The 17,631-nt window shown below is 44.6% G+C and overlaps 1 protein-coding gene and 1 pseudogene across 1 annotated transcript in view; one reads left to right on the top strand and one right to left on the bottom strand.

Annotated features, from left to right (window-relative positions):
* Positions 1-17,631, bottom strand: part of LOC127203988 (zinc finger protein 721-like) — a 1,570,727-nt gene that overhangs the window by 1,108,119 nt on the left and 444,977 nt on the right.
* LOC127203992 (zinc finger protein 431-like) overlaps positions 5,991-17,631 on the top strand; it is a 436,824-nt pseudogene continuing 425,183 nt past the window's right edge.

A 17,631-nucleotide genomic window follows, 5' to 3' on the forward strand; every position in this document is an offset into this window, starting at 1 on the left:
GTAAATAGGCAGCAATGGGAGCCCACAAGGACACATGGAGGGTAAATCCCTGCAGGAGGTTATTATGCCTGCTGTAAGGAGAGGAAAGGATCTTGCTGGGATGAAGACTGACTTGTCTGACGGGATCGTACTCTGCTTCCCTTTGTCTGCAAAATGTTGTTAGGAGCCCTGAGTGATGGAGACTCCAGATGCCATGGAGGTTGTTGTCAAGGCAACCTGAGACTGAAACTTCCCTCTAAGGGAAGTCAGGCATTGACAAAGAGCTGTGGAGTATGGATGAACTCTTAGGGATGGAGCTTTGGGTGCTCAAGGAAGAGGAGTAAAAGGTCAGAGAGCCGTGCTTGGGGTGGACTTGAAGACAACCTGGCTCCTACTGTTTGCTCTGTGTCCGCTCATCTGTGCTGAGTCTGCACCTTCCTGGTCTTCTCTTCTTTCCGTTTCTTGGCAATGCCGTGTAGCTGTCAGTTTCAGTGCCCTGTAGGTCCCCACTTGGTGGTCTACAATTGGATCTTAAAGCCCCCTCAGCCCCCACTCTGTCGTCTCTGTAACCTGCCTCCATGATAGGAATAAAGATCTTCTAAAGAGACATGGATATCTCTCCTTAGGCAAACATCTAGTGAAACAAAGAACTCCGTGAAATTCGAATTTCTCTTGGAATCTCATTCTGGGAAAAGACTGAGTCTTCCACATGAGAACTCTTCTGTTGAATCAGCATGAACTCATTATCTGACGACCTGGTAGAAGAGAAAGGAGCTGAGAATGGGGGAGGGATTTACAGATGAGGAAAAGAAATGTTTTTGGAATGAGCCCACGTTAAATCCTTTGGTGTAGCTGGGCGTGGTGGCACACGCCTTTAATCCCAGCACTCGGGAGGTTAGGCAGATGGATCACTGTGAGTTCGAGGCTAGCCTGGTCTACACAGCAAGTCTAGGACAGCCAAGGCTACACATAGAAACCCTGTCTCGAAAAACCAAACAAGATAGATAAATAAATAAATAAATAAATAAAATAAAAATCAATCCTTCAGCAAGGATCTATTGGAGGACAAGTCTGGTGCCAGCAGCCCTGGTAATTTCAGATCCAATCAGAAAAATTCATTATCTGGATTGATTAGATTACTTAGTGGTGCATATCTTTTTCCTTATATGTAAAGCTGTTAGGATGTTAGGACCTCAAGGATGGATTGGTTTCCTCGTGTTGGCCTTCAGACCCAGGCCAAGCTGCTGAGGTGCCTTTCTGACCTAAGCGAACCTGGCTTCCAGTTCTCCCAGCATCCCTTGGTCCCTACCTGCTACTCGGTGTGGCTGTCATATCCAGCCCTCTACCCTAACTGTGCAGCACAGTGGCAGGTGCTTCCCCTCCCCCCGGCTCTCTACTATATAACATAGACCTTTTAGTTCCCGCTTTTTGCTTTTCTCTCTTTCTGTGTTTCCCCTCCCCCTTCTCTCTGCTTTCTTCCTCTCCTCTCTTTGTGCCCACTTCCTCTTCCTCCACTTTTAGGTTCCCCTACCTGGAAGACTTTCTGGCCCCATTCCTGGGGATCAGTGAACCTGCAGAGAGGTGCTCCCAGTAGGCCAAATTTAAATACTTTAATGTGTCTTGAATTAGCTCATTTCACGGGAAAGAAAGGTCACCTACCACCTACCTTCATTACGGGTCAAAATTAGCCACACTGAATAAATATGTTAACATGTTTTCAATTTTTATTAATAGTTTGCTTTTTCCCGTTGTATTTTTCTTTCCCCTTTTAATTTTAGATAATAGTCTCACTATGGAACTCAGGCTAACCTAAAGCTTGTATCTATCTATACTAGATCTGCCCACATGCCTCTAGGATGCCTGCATTATTGGCAGACATGCCACAGCTAGTTAATTCAGTTCTTTTAACTGACTTACTGAGGATGAGTGGCTGAGCCTTGCTGCTCAGGGCAGCCAGTGCATGGGCTCTGCTCCCAACTCCAGTAACAGAAGAAGGCTCCCATCAAATGCAACCCTGGTGCCTTAAACTTCACTGTCTTCCAACCATGAGCAATATTGATTTTCTTTGTCACTGAGTCTGTTATAACTCACCAAAGCCTAGGGGAGAACTCTGTCCTTATCCTACAGATGGGGAAACCGAGGCTCAAGGAGACAAGTGGTTTTTCAGTATTGTTAAGTGCACCTGTTCACCCTACTCACCCATCATTCAAATGTATCACTAAATGAGGTTGAAATCACCTGAACCAGGCATGGTGCCAGAAGCCTATAATCATGGTGCTTGGAAAGAGGAGTCAGGAATTCTAAGATTTCAATGTCATCCATGGAAAGGAGGGTGTAGTGGGAGGCCCACAGAACAAAGGAAGACTGTGCTTGGTTCAGGCCAATGCCCATAGTCTTCCCTGGAACTCCAGAGAGTCAGGGCCATGCCAGCAGCATGTTTACTGTCCAAGGCAGCTTAGGTCCTTCAGGGTCAGACTCCTGTTAGTCATTAAAGACTGGAGCTTTCCTTCAAGTGTGTGAATTACCCTCAGGCAAGGAGGAGCTCTCTAAACTGCGTATCTAATGAAGCTGAGCTCTGAAACCATATACACATAACCAATAGAAATGGACTCAGTAGGGTTCGTTCATGTATTTGCACATACACATTTTTTTTTTATGTACACAGTGCTCTGGCTACATGTACACCTGCAGGCCAGAACAGGGCATCAGGTCACATTATAGATGGTTGTGAGCCACCACGTGGTTGCTGGGAGTTGAACTCAGCACCTCCTGAATAGCAGTCAGCGCTCTTAACCTCTGAGCCATCTCTCTAGCCCCATACGTACACATTCTTAAAACGAAGACATTAAAAGGGAAGAATTTGGGAGGGGGTGGTGAAAGGACAGGGAAAGGGGAAATGGCGTAATATATTTTAATTAACATATATAAAAATAAGTTTTAAATAAAAAGGCTAGAGAGAGAGCATTGCAGTTCAGAGCACTGAGTGCTGTTACACAGAACACATGCTGCTGTTCAGAAAACATCTGGTAGCTAGCCATCTCCTGTAACTCCATTCCCAAGCCCTCTGATGACCCCTTCCTGCCTCTGCAGGGACTGTGCACAGACACACACAGGCAAAACATTTACACTTATAAAATAAAAAGAAAGCTTAAAAAACTGGAATCCTCTACACTAATGTCATAGTCCTGAGAAAGAGAAGCCCACCCAGGACTTGGTGGAATTCTTGAAGGATGTGAAGTTCTGAGGAATGAAGCAAGATCCAGCGCCCGGAGTTCCGAGCTGGTGATAGGTGGAGAGGTCAAAGCCGTATACACGACCCTCACAGGAGGTGGCCAAAATGAAATCGGCACCACAGAAGGCCTTCTGGAACCATTCATGGCCACGGCTTCCCCTGGATTTCAGCAGCACACATTTGGGGACTTGGAATTGCTCAAGGCCCCGATAGCCACTTTGATGGACAATAACTCAGGCACAAGGCCCAGCGGACCCCACTCTCCACAACCCAAGTTGTAACTATCTCCATCAGCTGACAGCGCACGCCTTTAATCCCAGCGCTCTGGAGGCAGAGGCAGGTGGATCATTGTGAGTTTGAGTCAAACCTGGTCTACAAAGGGAGTCCAGGACAGCCAAGGCTACACAGAGAAACCCTGTCTCAAAGCCCACCTCCCCAAAATAGAACATCCTCTTTGTCTTCTAACTACATGAATATCTGATAATTTTTCAGATGCCTCTTCTGTAGAGGAATGTCATGATAACAATAATGGTTCAGAGGGACAGGTTCAAATATTTACTCCTATTTATTACAGATTCAATGTGTATTTTATATTACAGTATATTAGTGCATCAAGGTCAGCTGGAGCTCTAAATGAGGCCCTGTCTCAAACAAAGGAAACAAATAAAAATTATATTTCTTAAGGGCCAGCAACTTCATTTTTTTCCTTTCACTAATTAACATAATGTTAAATTTTGAATTATTTCTACAATGTCCCCAATATAATTTTTGTAATAATATCCCAAGATAAAGAACAACTGTTTATTGACTTGTTTTTTCCTGTAATCTGGATAATTACACAACATAAATAGTTTCCACTGTTCACGCTCTGAGAACTGGCTGATAGTTAACTAAATTACTAACTGTAAGAAATCTGTAATAACTTGCTAAGTACCTCAGACTAGACGTACCCTAGTTTTAAATTGGTCTTCTTCTCTCTCCTACTTCAGAGGAGATTTCAAGTTTGGCCCAGGCAGAAAAAAAATTTTTTTGTTTTGTTTTGTTTTGTTTTGTTTTAAAGACAGAATTTCTCTGTGTTAGCCTTGACTGTCTTGGACTCTCTTTGTAGACCAGGCTGGCCTTGAACAGCGATCCACCTGCCTCCTTCCCCCTAATGCTGGGATTAAAGGCATATACCATCATGCCTGGAATATATATATATATATACACATTTTTTTTTTATCTTACAATAGTTTGATGATTGCTTTCTGCTTTGAGACACTACAACAACAGTCACCTTTTGCAATGTTTTAAATGTCCACTGGAGTGGTGTGATACTATGGAAGTGACTGTGTAATCAGCATGACCTCAAATTCATGAACATGGATTTGATTCCAAAGTTCTGGGATTAGTGGCATGTGCTACTATACTTGGCAATATTCACTTTGGAAAATGATTGTATGTATAGGCCCTGGTGGAAGACATCTGAAATGACATTAAAAGGTATTACATGGCCCTATTCTCCAATGCCCCTTTTTATCTGTTATTTATTTATTTTCTTCTTTTTCAATGTGTGTGTGTGTATTTACTATGTAGCACAGTATTTCCTCAAACACACAGTGATCACCACACCCCTGTGTGCTAAGTGCTGGGATTAAAGGAATGCACTATGGTGCCCAGCTTCAACAATACATCTGGAATTAACTAAACCCGAATAGTTGGAGGTTGTGGGAAATTTTCCTTAATCACAGCATTTGGAGAAGGAAACTTTTTTAATCTGGGTCTCTTGAGGTGATAAAATTAACCTTTAATCTAGGCCGTAGCTTCTGGTGGCTTCCTACATACATGAAGGACATTGCAAACGACAGTTCTTTCAGTTTGTCAGCTTCTCCTAGCTCTGGCTAGTAAGTTCATCTCTTACTGACAGTAGCGGCTTCTTCTTTGGGATTCTGCTATATACAGAAGACCAACTGACACATCCAGACACACGGACTGAACGTCTACTGGATTCCTCAACTTGCCATTGTTAGTCAGCCACTGTTGGACTAGTGGGACCACACCAGTGAGACAGAAATCCCCTTTCTACATACACAGAGAGGCTCATTCTATCAGTTGGATTCACCGGGGGAACCTTGACTAATACAGCCATGTATTTGTTTTTCACTTTCCCACTGAGGAAGAGCTGCAGCTAACAGTGCTCCACAGAGGATGCTAGGTTTCCCTCTTTTCTCCAGGGTTGCCTGATTCCTACCAGGTAACAGGTGCAGGAGTTTACCTGAACCCAACTTGAAGAAACAAAACAGAAGTCGCGTCTCCTAAAATCTCTCTTTAATTGTGGGACATATTGATAATTTCACTGCCAATTGAGTAATGGGCTCTGCAAGTTACCCACCTAGGTACAGGAGGAAGAAGGGGAGGTGCCTGCTGGGTGCTGTGACATAGTGAAGTCAGGGTCTCTGTGCCCAAACAGGAGGGAGGAGCCTGTGCTGAGCGGAGGAAGCTCAAGTGGTGGGTCCTCCCTAGGCTAGTCCGAAAGACGACGTTAAGGCTATTGGAGGACAGTGCTACTGAAATGCAAACCTCTGCACTTCTGGAAAAGGGTTGTCCCTGGATAGGAAGGCTGGGACCAGGAACTGCGATTCTGCATCCCTGCAGCACACTCTAGCCCTAAGGGAAGCATTGATGTCACTTACGATGAACTGGCCAATCAGGGCCTCCAGTTAGATCTGCCAGTCAAACGCGGAGGCGGGATCTTCTCGGAGCCTTGCTGCAGGTTCAGTCGGAAGCTGAGCGGGCTTGAGAAGTTTGGTGTTCTGTTCTCTGAGCTCTGCTGCTGACTGTTGTGAGGAAGCTCGAGCAAGTTCCAACGTCCCGACATGGTGAGTGGAGGGTCACTGTCCACGGAAGGGAGCAGCAGGCTGCCGAGCAGAGCTTGCAGGAGAGGTGAGGTGAGTCTCGCGTGGAAAACAGAGGGTTTCGCTTTTGGAGGACAGACACTAGTGCTGCTGAAACGCAAATCTCTTCCTATCTGGAAACGGGCTGGAAGTCGGGCCGGTAAATAATAGGTGTCCCTCCAGCGGCACACTCTCAGCCTAAGGGAGGTGCTCGGGTCACTCAAGACTCACTGGCCAATCAGGGCCTCCAGGTGGCCTGTCAGCACGCAGAGAAGGCGGGTTCTGCGGGGCGCTTAGCTGCTGATTCAACTGGAAAGCTGAGCTGTGTTGACTGGTTTGGTGTGCGGTGCTTTGAGCACTGCTGCTGGGCGCTGTGAAGGAAGCTCAGGCAAGCTCCAAAGTTGCGGCGTGGCGAACTCAGGGTCGCTACCCACAACGGGAAAGAGCATGAAGGTGAGCAGCAGCCGCTGGTGTGGCGTGGTGGTTCCTCCCTGGGGTTGTGTGGTAAGCATAGGCCAGATTGGGCCACCTGTGAGGTCCCTTGTGGTCCTAGTCACTCCTGGGACCGGGCTGTGGCCTTTGAATAACTTCGGTATGGGGGCTGCTTTTGGGCAAAGCTTTTGAGGCAGGACCGGGGTATAGAAACATCCTAGGCAGGATGCCAAACTCGGAGATCCTTTGTTTCTCTAAGATCTTTTACAAGTTCTGCCCTTAGACTTTAACATTGAGGTGTAAGATCCATTTGGAGTTAAATTTGTGGAAATTGTAAAAGGCATCACATGCGTTGGGGAGCACTGCAATGTTAAGCTGTGATGGAAAAAGTAGAATTGATGATGTAAAGCATTTGCCTATGCTTAGAAAACAGTAAGAGGCACCAAGTAGAATTTAGGTGAGGGAGGACTGCCTTCAAAATACAAAATACCCCACAGATAAGTAGTATGCTCACCCAGCCTGTTAGAGGTTAGGATGCTGGGATGTATATGCTGGCTCACTAGGATTGTCCAGACATTTGGCTCTAAACCATGGCAAAGGAGTCACCCCTTCCTATGACCAACCACTAGGCCCATCTTCCTACGAAGGACAAGCCTCTAAGTATCTGCTCAAGTATTGAGAATAAAGTAGAACTCCTCTACAGCCAAGGCAAATGCTTGGGAGAGCTGGTAAAGGTGGGGCCAGGACCTTTGGGGAGGTGTAGCTTCAGCTCCTGAGGACCCAAGTCTTGTCACTACCTAGATCTCTGGTTATCAGTCCCAAGGGCTCTGTGGGCTTGACCAGTGATGCCCCTGAGATGCCCAGGTTCCCTTCTGCAGATTGTTTCATTGGACTCCTCTTGAGTTGTAGCAGAGTTTCTCCTGACGTCATAAATGTCTCCCTTTTTTCCCCCCAATTATCCCCTGTAAGAGGTATACAAGACGCTATTCTTAAAAAGCTTACATAGCATAACTCAGAGTTGTATTTACTTGAAATTGTTTATAAAATTTCTGTGAAGGCTTGGGAATATAGTTTGGTGGGACAGCACCTACCTAACATGCAGAAAGCCTGGGTTTACTCCCAGGTATAAGGATTTGTTTGGTGGCGCTGAATGACGAATTCAGAAATCATGCCATATGGCAGATCCATGAAAGTGGTTTTATTGGGGAGGGGGATGCAGAGACTGTCTCTGGAGACACACGAGGGCCAGAGAGATGCTGCAGATGGAAGGAATTCTCTTTATAAGTGACCCCAAAGAGGCTGGAGAGATGGCTCAGGGGTTAAGGGCACCATCTGCTCTTCCAGAGGTCCTGAGTTCAATTCCCAGCAACCACATAGAGGCTCACAGCCATCTATAACATGATCTACTTAATGTGCACTGTATACATAAAAAAAAAAAAAAAAGATGACCTCAAAGATAGGCAAATCGAGGCAGGAGGGTGGCACACGCCTTTAATCCCAGCACTCAGGAGGCAGAGGCAGGTGGATTGCTGTGAGTTCAACGAAGGCCTGCGTGGTCTACAAAGTGAGTCTAGGATAGCCCAGGCTACACAGAGAAACCCTGTCTCAGAAAACAAAACAAAACAACAAACAAACAACCAACCAAACAAATAAAAAGGGGCCAAAAGTGCACACATGGCTTAGGGGACTTCTTTCTAGGGCAGCTGTGAAGTTGTCTGTGTCCTCACTGCAGGTCTTCAGGGCTGCTGGGGTGCTTGTGTTGTTGCCTGCATTCCTCACTTGCAGTTACTATAAAAGGAAATGAGGAACCAGAAAGGGGCTGATGGTGAAGACGGGGGATATGGATGATTTTTGTTTTTTCCATCAGGCAGATTCCTGCTGATCTGAGGTGTTGTCTCTCAGGATGTAGCTGAGCCTCCCCTTCAGAGCATATTGGATTGTCGTTGGCATCTGGATCTGTGGCCAGGGGCTGATGACTCTGTGAAAGTAACTGATGAAAGGTTTGGTTAGAGACCTTTCGTGTTTGCTGTTGGAGGAATGTAGAGAAGAAGTTACTACAGCAGGATGCAGACAGTAAGATCAGGGAAATGAGCCAAGTGCGGGTCAGAAAGGGTGAAACGCACTTCCTACGGATTCTCAGCGCTCCAGGGGTTAGAAGCCGCCAGCCATTCCCTTTGCTTTGGTTGCCTGAAGTTGTTGTGTCTTATCTTGTACTGCGCCTGACTGGTTGACATAAAAACAGCCTGTCTCTTGGGGAAAGAGACAAAGTTCACCCTTTTCAGCCATAGGAGGTCTAGCCCTCGTCAATTCGGAAGTACCACCACTGCCAAAGAGTTGATTTGACCATGAAGATTTAATATTGTTTGAGCCACTTGCTGGAGGTCCTGAATAATCTAAGAAAGCTGATAATATAATTTAGTGAAGTACCATTTCCGTTGTCTCAGCTCCGATACAGGCAGGAATTACAGCAACAGCAAGGAGGACATAACTTGAACTGCCCGCTTATTAAGATGGGCAGCTACTGAATCCACAGCGTGGATGGGTAAAGGTTCTTCTCATGTGTCACGCCCAACGTGGAGAAGAGAAGCAGCAGAGTTCAAGTTCCTGATGGACCAGCAGGTGGACGATGATACACCTGAGTGCCAGGAAGAGTCGAGGTGCTGTGAGCAGTAGAGCATTAGGGCTGAGATGAGCTATGGCGGATTCTTGTTTTGTTGCTGTCTAGGGAACTTAATTTTCCTACAGAACATGTCCCAAAGGCCTTGAAACAACTTTCCAAGCCAAAGACGGTGTAGTGAAAAGGGTGGGGTTGTAGCAATGCCGGATTTAGGGCACTTGGTGAATGGCAAGGTGCAGTTACTTAGCAGGGTAACTGGGGACACGGTCAGTGGCAGTTCTGAGCTGTTCCCAGGAGGTACACAGAGCCAGCAATCTGCCAAGCAGCCAGGCTGGGTGACGTTAAGAAACTTGTAGGCCAAGGTGAGAACCTGAAGTGAGAGAGGAAATGACAAGTTTGTGTTGTTTAGGGTAGGGGAAGTCAGAGAGGCAATGACCTTGGAGGAGGTTTAATCATTTTCTCCACCTCTTGTATGTTAAAGGATTGGGACATTGGGATATATTTTCTATGTATATGAATTGTACATATTGGAAGTTCTGGTGTTTTTGGCAGGAGAGTTTACCAGTGATGCATGTTTTCCACCTGGTGTCCCATTGGTTCTACATGTAAAAGAAGAGGCTCTTTCTGTAGAGGTGAAGGAGGTTTTCTCTGTGTGTGGATCCGTCACGACCAATAGGGGCAGCCCCTGTAAGTGTCCAGCCCTTCCCTGCAAAGACTTTCTGTTCAGTAAAAGAGGAAGCTAACAACAGTTCTATCAAATAAGAGAAGAGGGATGGATATGGGGGTAATGGCGAATTCACTTGGCTTCTGACACCCAGCCATAGAGCAATTTCCCTACTCTACTCAGAGAGACTGTTATGAACAAATGAGGGTTTCTTGAACCTTGAGTCTTGTAATATAAGGGTTACCCTGTGCAAGAACAGACCAGAGGGCGTGGAGGGAAGCTATGTATCCAATAGAGTAGAGTTGACCATGGCTGCGGGAGTGAAGCCTCACTTTTCCAGAGTAGGAGGCAAGGTGGTTGGGCTCAGCCTTCCTCTGGGGCTTAAGGGAGCAGGGCCCTGTTGGAATTGGTAGGTAAGAAGGGGCATTATCTTAAAGAGGTGAGTTAAAAGGCCTGAGGTTACAGAGGTGAGGGAAGCCTTCCAGGTCTGCAGCTGTGGGAGTCAGAAGACTTACTTTGAAGGGCTGTGCTATTTAGTGGAAAGAGCTGAGGGACATTGGTCTGGAGGAGACAAAGGACGTGATGATCTCCAGTGTTGACAGGAGGGGGACAGGGGTGAGCTAGATGGTGGTCAGTAAAGTCTCATAGTAGGGAGCAGAGGTGACAGAGTAAGGGGGTGAGCATATGGTCAGGGAAGGGTGCTGATTTAAATGAGCAAAAGGTGTTAGGACTGTTTGTCCTGAAATGAGCTCAAAGGGTGAAATAGAAACAGGTTTCTTGGGGAGAGCCCTTAGCCTGAAAAGACCTAGTGGCAGGAATGTCACCCAGTCAAGGTGAAGTTCCTGTGACAGTTTAATAAGGATATTTTTTAAAGACCAGCTAGTTGGTTCTATCTTTCCTGAGAACTGTGGGTAGAATGGGATATGAAAATAGCAAGGAATGTTTAGGGTTTTAGGTAAAGTCTGGGAAACTTGAGATGTGAACTCAGGAACTTTGTCCAATTGGATGAAGCCAGAGACTCCAGAGTGAGAGTTGATCTCTGGAAGGAGGTGTTGGTAGTGGGAAAGGCCTCCACCCATCCCGAGAATGTGTCTGCCAGGACCAGCAGATACCGGGTATGCTTGACTGTGGGCATGTGTGTAAAATCATGTTGCTAGTCGGTCCTAGGGAAGAAACACCTAACTTAGAGACAAGGGAAAGGGGGGCTATGATACCTGGAGTTAGGCCTTGACATCTGACAGGTGTTACAGGAGGTAGTAATAGTCTTTAAGATGTTTAAGTTCATGGAAGTAGGTTGTAGCTGGGTTTTAACAAAATTGCATAAGGCTTGGATATTAGGATGAATATGACAGAATTTGATGAGTATCAGGAAGTGATGTGGGGTGTAATTTCTATTAGCATGGCCTGTTGAGTAGTGGTATTTTCAGGGAGGACCTGTGCCTCAAAACCTTAGTATCCTCCATTATGGTATAGGCAGCTTTTCAGGCTCCTTCATGTACAATGGAGCTACCAATTTTGTACCAGGTATGGAAGGCCTGGTGCAATGTGGCCTCCTGTATATGTGAGGAGGGGTGGGGCACACATTTTCCCAAGGTTTCAATGAAAGAATGTGATGGGAAGTTGTTAGCATTAGGTCAAAGTAGAAGATTAAAGATGCGAAGAGGTAGGCATGGTTGGAAGGTAAGTGTTGTGGTGGCATGTGGGGGGATCAGTTAGAATTATAGTAAGTTTTTGCCTCCTCCAAGTTAGATTTCTCCTCCTAGGTTAACATTCCCCATACATTATTATCGTCTTCTGAGCTGTCTTTCTTAGGCTTTTGTACCAGGGGAAACACTGTTTGGAGGCTGCAACAAAGGAAGGAGGGAATAAGAATTCTGCAGCATATAGGAAGTTCTCTTGTTATTTGTCAGTGTCTGTCTAACGAGGTGGTAAATAAAGTATGCATCAGGAGGCATATTTTTACCTTCATTTTTGGTAAACTAGCTCTTAACGTTTATTTCTATCCTCTACATGTATCTTTATCTAAGTTTGTCTGGTCTAGATGTTGGTGGCTGACTGTAGGTAAAATGAAGAATGTATTTGAACTTTTTGAGAATCATATGGGTGCATATATATCTCTACCCTTCGTTAGAGGTTTGTGGATATTGCGCTCTTACAGGATACGTTTCTTGTTAGTATCTTGAATAAGATCACTGCATTTCTAGGTTTTCTATTAACAACACACTAGGACCGACTACAAAAGCTTGTGCATAACAGGATCGATTGCTAATAGTATCAAAGGTTGAATTGAGAGTGTTAACCATAATATTTTCTTTCTATGGGAGAATGAATCAGGTACGAATATTAATGACCACAAGCCCATATGTTTTTGTGGAGAGCTGCGAAGTGCCATGCCCTGACATGGCGCCGGTTTCCGCCTTCCGCCTTCCCGCTGGCGAGTGCTCTCCAGGATAAACAAGTCCTCATATGGCGAAGGGCTGTGCAGGGGTAACGGACGATCTTGTGACGAGCGGCCTTGATCTGACTTTGACCTATGAGGAGTTAGCACCTGGCAAAAGCTGATTGGTACTTGGTTGTTACTTAAGCTCTGTCCTTCCCTTCTTCGGGGCCATTCCTGCTTAGCAAAATCCTGAGTAAAGATCTAGAGAAGAAGTCTGGTTGTTGGTGTCTTATTTCCGCTGGACGGTGCGGCGCCGACATGTTATGTTCTTCTCCACTGTGGGGTGGGTGAGAAAACAGTAGAGCCATTGTGAAAGGCTAAAATCTGAAGTTTGTTTCCATGCTTTGATTTAGTAGAAATGGTATTTTGTTGGGGCCCATTCAAGGCCACACAATAGATTCCCTAAAGCATTCAGCTTACATTTAACACAATGGGGATTGAAGACAAGATTGATCTTTCCCCTCCAGCTGGACAGGGAGCAAGTGAGGCACTACTACAGTACCAGCTACATTTTTTCCCCCAGATGTATGCTTTAATAACTTTGCTTCTAATCACCTGTATGGGATCAACTACATTTTCCCCACTTTTTGACTTGATTAAATAAAAGCGAAACCATTACTAAGCATCCTAATATATATTTTTGTTATTCATGGCAAAACATATAGGTGAATAAGAAGCCTTATCAGGAAATTTATAATCCCCATTTTTTTCTTTTTTTATTTAATTAATTTATTCAGATTAGATCTCAGTTGTTATCACCTCATTTTTCTTTATTTTTTATAATTTTATTTAATTAATTTATTCAGACTACATCTCAATTGTTATCCCTCACCTGTATGTACTCTCATTTTCCAAGTGGTGTATATTCATTGAACTATGAACTACTGTTAAGTCCAGAGTGGCCCCCACAAAAGGCAGTGCAGCTGATAGTGTCGTCAGTGATAGTCTGGACTCAGCTCATCTTGGAACCTGACAGATTTAAACCAAAGCATTTCTCAGCAACATTGTGAAGAGTTTCTGTTTGTCAGGAAAACACGTTACTTTCTTTATCCACCCTACAGCTAAGGGACAGCTAGTTCCCTATTAACTCAAACGAACCTGCAGCACACCCAGGCCACACACCTAGCACACGGGCTATTGTGGCCCACACAGCCGCTCCTGCTCCCATTGCCAGGCTGCTGCAGCTCACAGGCTCCATCCTTCTGCAACTCACATACTTCCAACTGCAAGGCTTCCCTTGTTTCTCTTTGTTGGTCTTCTGGGTTTTGTTTTGTCTTGTTTTGCTATTCTCTGAGCACCCGGCCCCTTGAAAGATAGCCTTGGCAGTTTGAATTCCCCAAACAACAAGCTTTATTTTTCTCCCCCTGTAGTGGTCCAGGTCAATGGTGAGAGCATTCTCGCTTACAGGTAATCCTCCACACTGCTCTGTAGCATTATTTGATACAGTGTAGGAAGCATCCGTCCAAGTAGTTAGAAAGACAGTGGCATGTCTTGGATAAAATCCCAATAGTTCCTGTTACCCTCTGTTCCAGATAACTGTTCCTATCATACTTACAGCTCCTAAGGCCTCTGAAAGCTGAGCAGGACTCTGTGGAGCCACCGCTCACTTGCACAGATCTCTTGAGCCCTGAAGCAAGTGTGCTTAAGAGCGTCTCATGTTACCAGCCTGAGGACTGCATTTAACCAGCGGTGTCATGCCTGTCTTTTTGGACTACTGTCCTATCTCTCACTGAACTTCAAGCATGGCAGGGTTAGTGTAGACTCCCCTTAGTTTGTTACTGTCTTTTTCTGGAGGTATGGCTGTATAACCTCCACCTAAGAAGCTGATATGTTTGCTTGCTTGGAATCCACATGGGTTGATTTACAGTTTCTGGAAAATGTAAGCATATTCTCTCAGCTGTGAATATTGCCGTGACCCATTCCAAATCTGGTTTCTGTGTTCTCTGACAGACTAAAGCATCAGTGTTTTGTAGTATTTTGTGAATTACGTAACTCCATGGGTATGTGGTCCTTTGCATTGCAAGTGGAAAATTTGACAGAAATCAAATAGATTGTGATATGAGGATTTATGACATGACAACAGCCCCATGTAGTTATATTCTATAATTGAAGCTTCAGAGGAGCATTCACTCATTCTATCATGGCTTGACCTGTTGGTGTAAGGTGCACCTTTCTGATGCATAATATTCCATCTTTAACAAAGTGCCTGAAATGTTACTAACATATGCTGGATCAGTATCTGTTTTAATCTGAGTGGTGTGTGTGTGTGTGTGTGTGTGTGTGTGTGTGTGTGTGTATTTAGTGTGTATGCATATGCTTTCTGGATAAACAATTAGGAAACTTTTTCCCTGGGGAAGACTGTTACTCTTGTCCTCAGCAATTTTTGTTGGATCCTGCTATTTTCTATGGGTAGAGCCATAGGACATTGACCCCTTTGTGTTAGCATGTCTTTGGTGTCATATTGTGCAGCTCCTGTGTAATTTGCTATATTATTAAGCTATCATGGTTGAAGTTTCCCTGTCTTTACTAGGAGCCCTAATCCTACTGCAAATCTGCCCAATGGTATGGCCCTTTAAAATCTTGCCAGCCTTCCCCATTTCTGTGACGTTTGCTAAACCCTAGGTTCAGGAGTTGTGTTGCAGACCTTGGAGGGGACCACCTCACAATCAGTTTTCTGCATGTGGTGCAGGTGTGGTTTTCTGTGATGATCTTCATTCTGTTGATTGTGAAGAGAAGTTTCTTTGATATGGGACAAAAGCCACAGTTGTCTGTGGGTTAAAGAAAAGTTTTGATTGCAGTTAGAAATAATACTGGTCTAGTAAAAATGTGGTAGTCGGTTCTCCACTAAGATCCATGATCACACTATCTCTTGGATTTTGGCAGCTTTCTACAATGGGGCATATTACCATCCTGTTGAATGGATCTTAAAACAATTGGGGAACTGGTGCTTTCCAGCAAGATATGAATGTCACCATGGCACCCTTAGGGATGTCTTGTCATGCTGGCCATTTTTTTGTAGATTATGAATAACACAGCTGGGTAGGTCTGTCAATTCTTCCCTCCTTTGCAAGCTTACATAGTGCTTCCCATACTACGAAAGTTAGTCCTCATGGGGGAGGTGTCTGGAGTGCGTGATGCCTTGAGCAAGAGAGACTTGTCGTCAAACTCTGCGAGGCAACACAGGGAACTGCCAATAGCGTATGTTGTCTGGGAGTCTCTGCGATGATCATGATCATGACTCAAAAGGGAGTTTCTCTTCCCTAGTTTTGGAGTTTTATTAAATAGTCTATAGATGTTGATAGAGGTTTGTCCACTCAACTGATGTAATTTCATTAAAGATTATATGTGTATACATACACATACATATGAGTGCTCTGTTTCTTTGGGTGAATAAACATTAATAAGGTTCTTTATGTCTTTTCCAACTATCTTTAGTGTAATGTTTTCCTCCTGCTTTCAGCCTGAAGTATTGACCTCCTTCAACACCAATAAACCCATCCTCCCCATTTGTCTCACATAATCTTCGTCCTGCTTTTCCATGTCTAGCCATGCCCATATTTTCCATTTTCTCTTTCCTGGTTTCTGTGGTTACTTCAAGTTATACACTCACATCTGGAAATTTGGAGCAAGAAACAGCAGATGGGAGAACATACTGCATTTGATTTTCTGAGTCTGTGTTATTTATTCCAAGATATTTTCTACTTCTAACTGTTTGCTAGTAGATTTCCTGGGAAGAGATGAGGAAAGCTAGGCTATGGTTGGGGTGTACTGTATGAGAGAACACATATAATGAAACAAGAAAATGTAAAATGAAAAAAAAATGTTTAACCTTGACAATTTCACACTCATTCTTTCCAAATAATTCAATTTAAAACCATTAAGGATGACATGGGGCCTTTCTGGTTATTGCTACTTTGTTTTTTGTTTTTTCAAGATCAGGATTCTCCTTGTTAGCCTTGGCTGTCCTGGACTCTTTCTTTTCTTCTTCTTCTTTTTTTTTTCTTTATTTGTATACAATATTATGTTTGCATGCACATCTGCACACCAGAAGAGGGCACCAGATCTCATTATAGATGGTTGTGAGCCATCATGGGTTGCTGGAACTTGAACTCAGGACCTTTGGAGGAGCAATCAGTGCTCTTAACCTGAGCCATCTCTCCAGCCCATCCTGGACTCATTTTTAAAAACAAGCTGGCCTCGAGCTGACAGAGATCCTCCTGCTTTTGCCTCTTGAGGACATGAGGCATTTCTAATTTCTGTAGCTGTATTTATCTTACATGAAAAACAACACAACTGGCCTCTACCATGCTGATCAACGTGGGCAGTATAGGGTCACAACCAATGGTAAAGCCTGGCATGCCATAAGTTCAGCTTTCTTTTCGAAAGAAGCATAGTTCTGCCACATGGGCAATACTACACTGAGTGACAACACTTTGAAAAGGAAAAACTTGCCGGGTGTCTTGGTACATGTCTGTAATCCCAGCACTCAGGGAGGCAGAGGCAGGCAGATCACTGTAAGTTCAAGGCCAGCCTGGCTTTCAAAACAAGTTTAGGAAAGCCAAGGATACATATGGAAACTGTGTCTTGGAAAACAAAAAAAGCAACAAAAACAACAAGAGAGAGAGAGAGAGAGAGAAGAAGAAGAAGAAGGAGGAGGAGGAGGAGGAGGAGGAGGAGGAGGAGGACGACGACGACGAGGAGGACGAGGAGGACGAGGAGGACGAGGAGGAGGAGGAAAAACTCTGTTGTATTGAGGGCTGACCTAATCCAGCAAGGCTTTCTCAGAAGCCCACATGTATGGAGAATGGCCTAGATCTTTCTCAAACCAAGGACTACAGGAACATGCTTTGCAGACCCAGAAACGGCCTGTTGTCTAGGCATTGGGATCTATCCCCAAGGCCCCTGGTGTATTAAGAATAAAGCAGAGCTCGTTCTCTCAGGAACATGTACAGGAGAGCTTGTATTGTTCTGGGGCCAGGGCCTTCTTTCATGTCCTGAAAACCAAACTCTTCCCACTATTCAGTCTTTTGTTTATCAGTTCCAAGGCCGCTATTGTCTTGGTCAGTAATGTCCTCAAAATACTCTATGATCCCCTTGAGCAGCATTGCTTTATTAGACTTCTCCTGAGTTTGTTCCATTGTATGATTTTTTTTATTTTGTTTGTTTGTTTCTGTTTTTGTTTTGTTTTTTTGTTTTGTTTTGTTTTTTGTTTTTGGTTTGTTTGTTTTGGTTTTCGAGACATGGTTTCTCTATGTAGCCTTGGCTGTCCTAGACTCACTTTGTAGACAAGGCTGGTCTCGAACTCCCAGCAATCTGCCTGCCTCTGCCTCTCGAGTGCTGGCATTAAAGGCGTGTGCCACCACACCCAGCCCATGGTATGATAATTTACACTGA

This window comes from Acomys russatus, chromosome 19, assembly GCF_903995435.1.
Source record: "Acomys russatus chromosome 19, mAcoRus1.1, whole genome shotgun sequence".
NCBI classification, from domain to species: domain Eukaryota; kingdom Metazoa; phylum Chordata; class Mammalia; order Rodentia; family Muridae; genus Acomys; species Acomys russatus.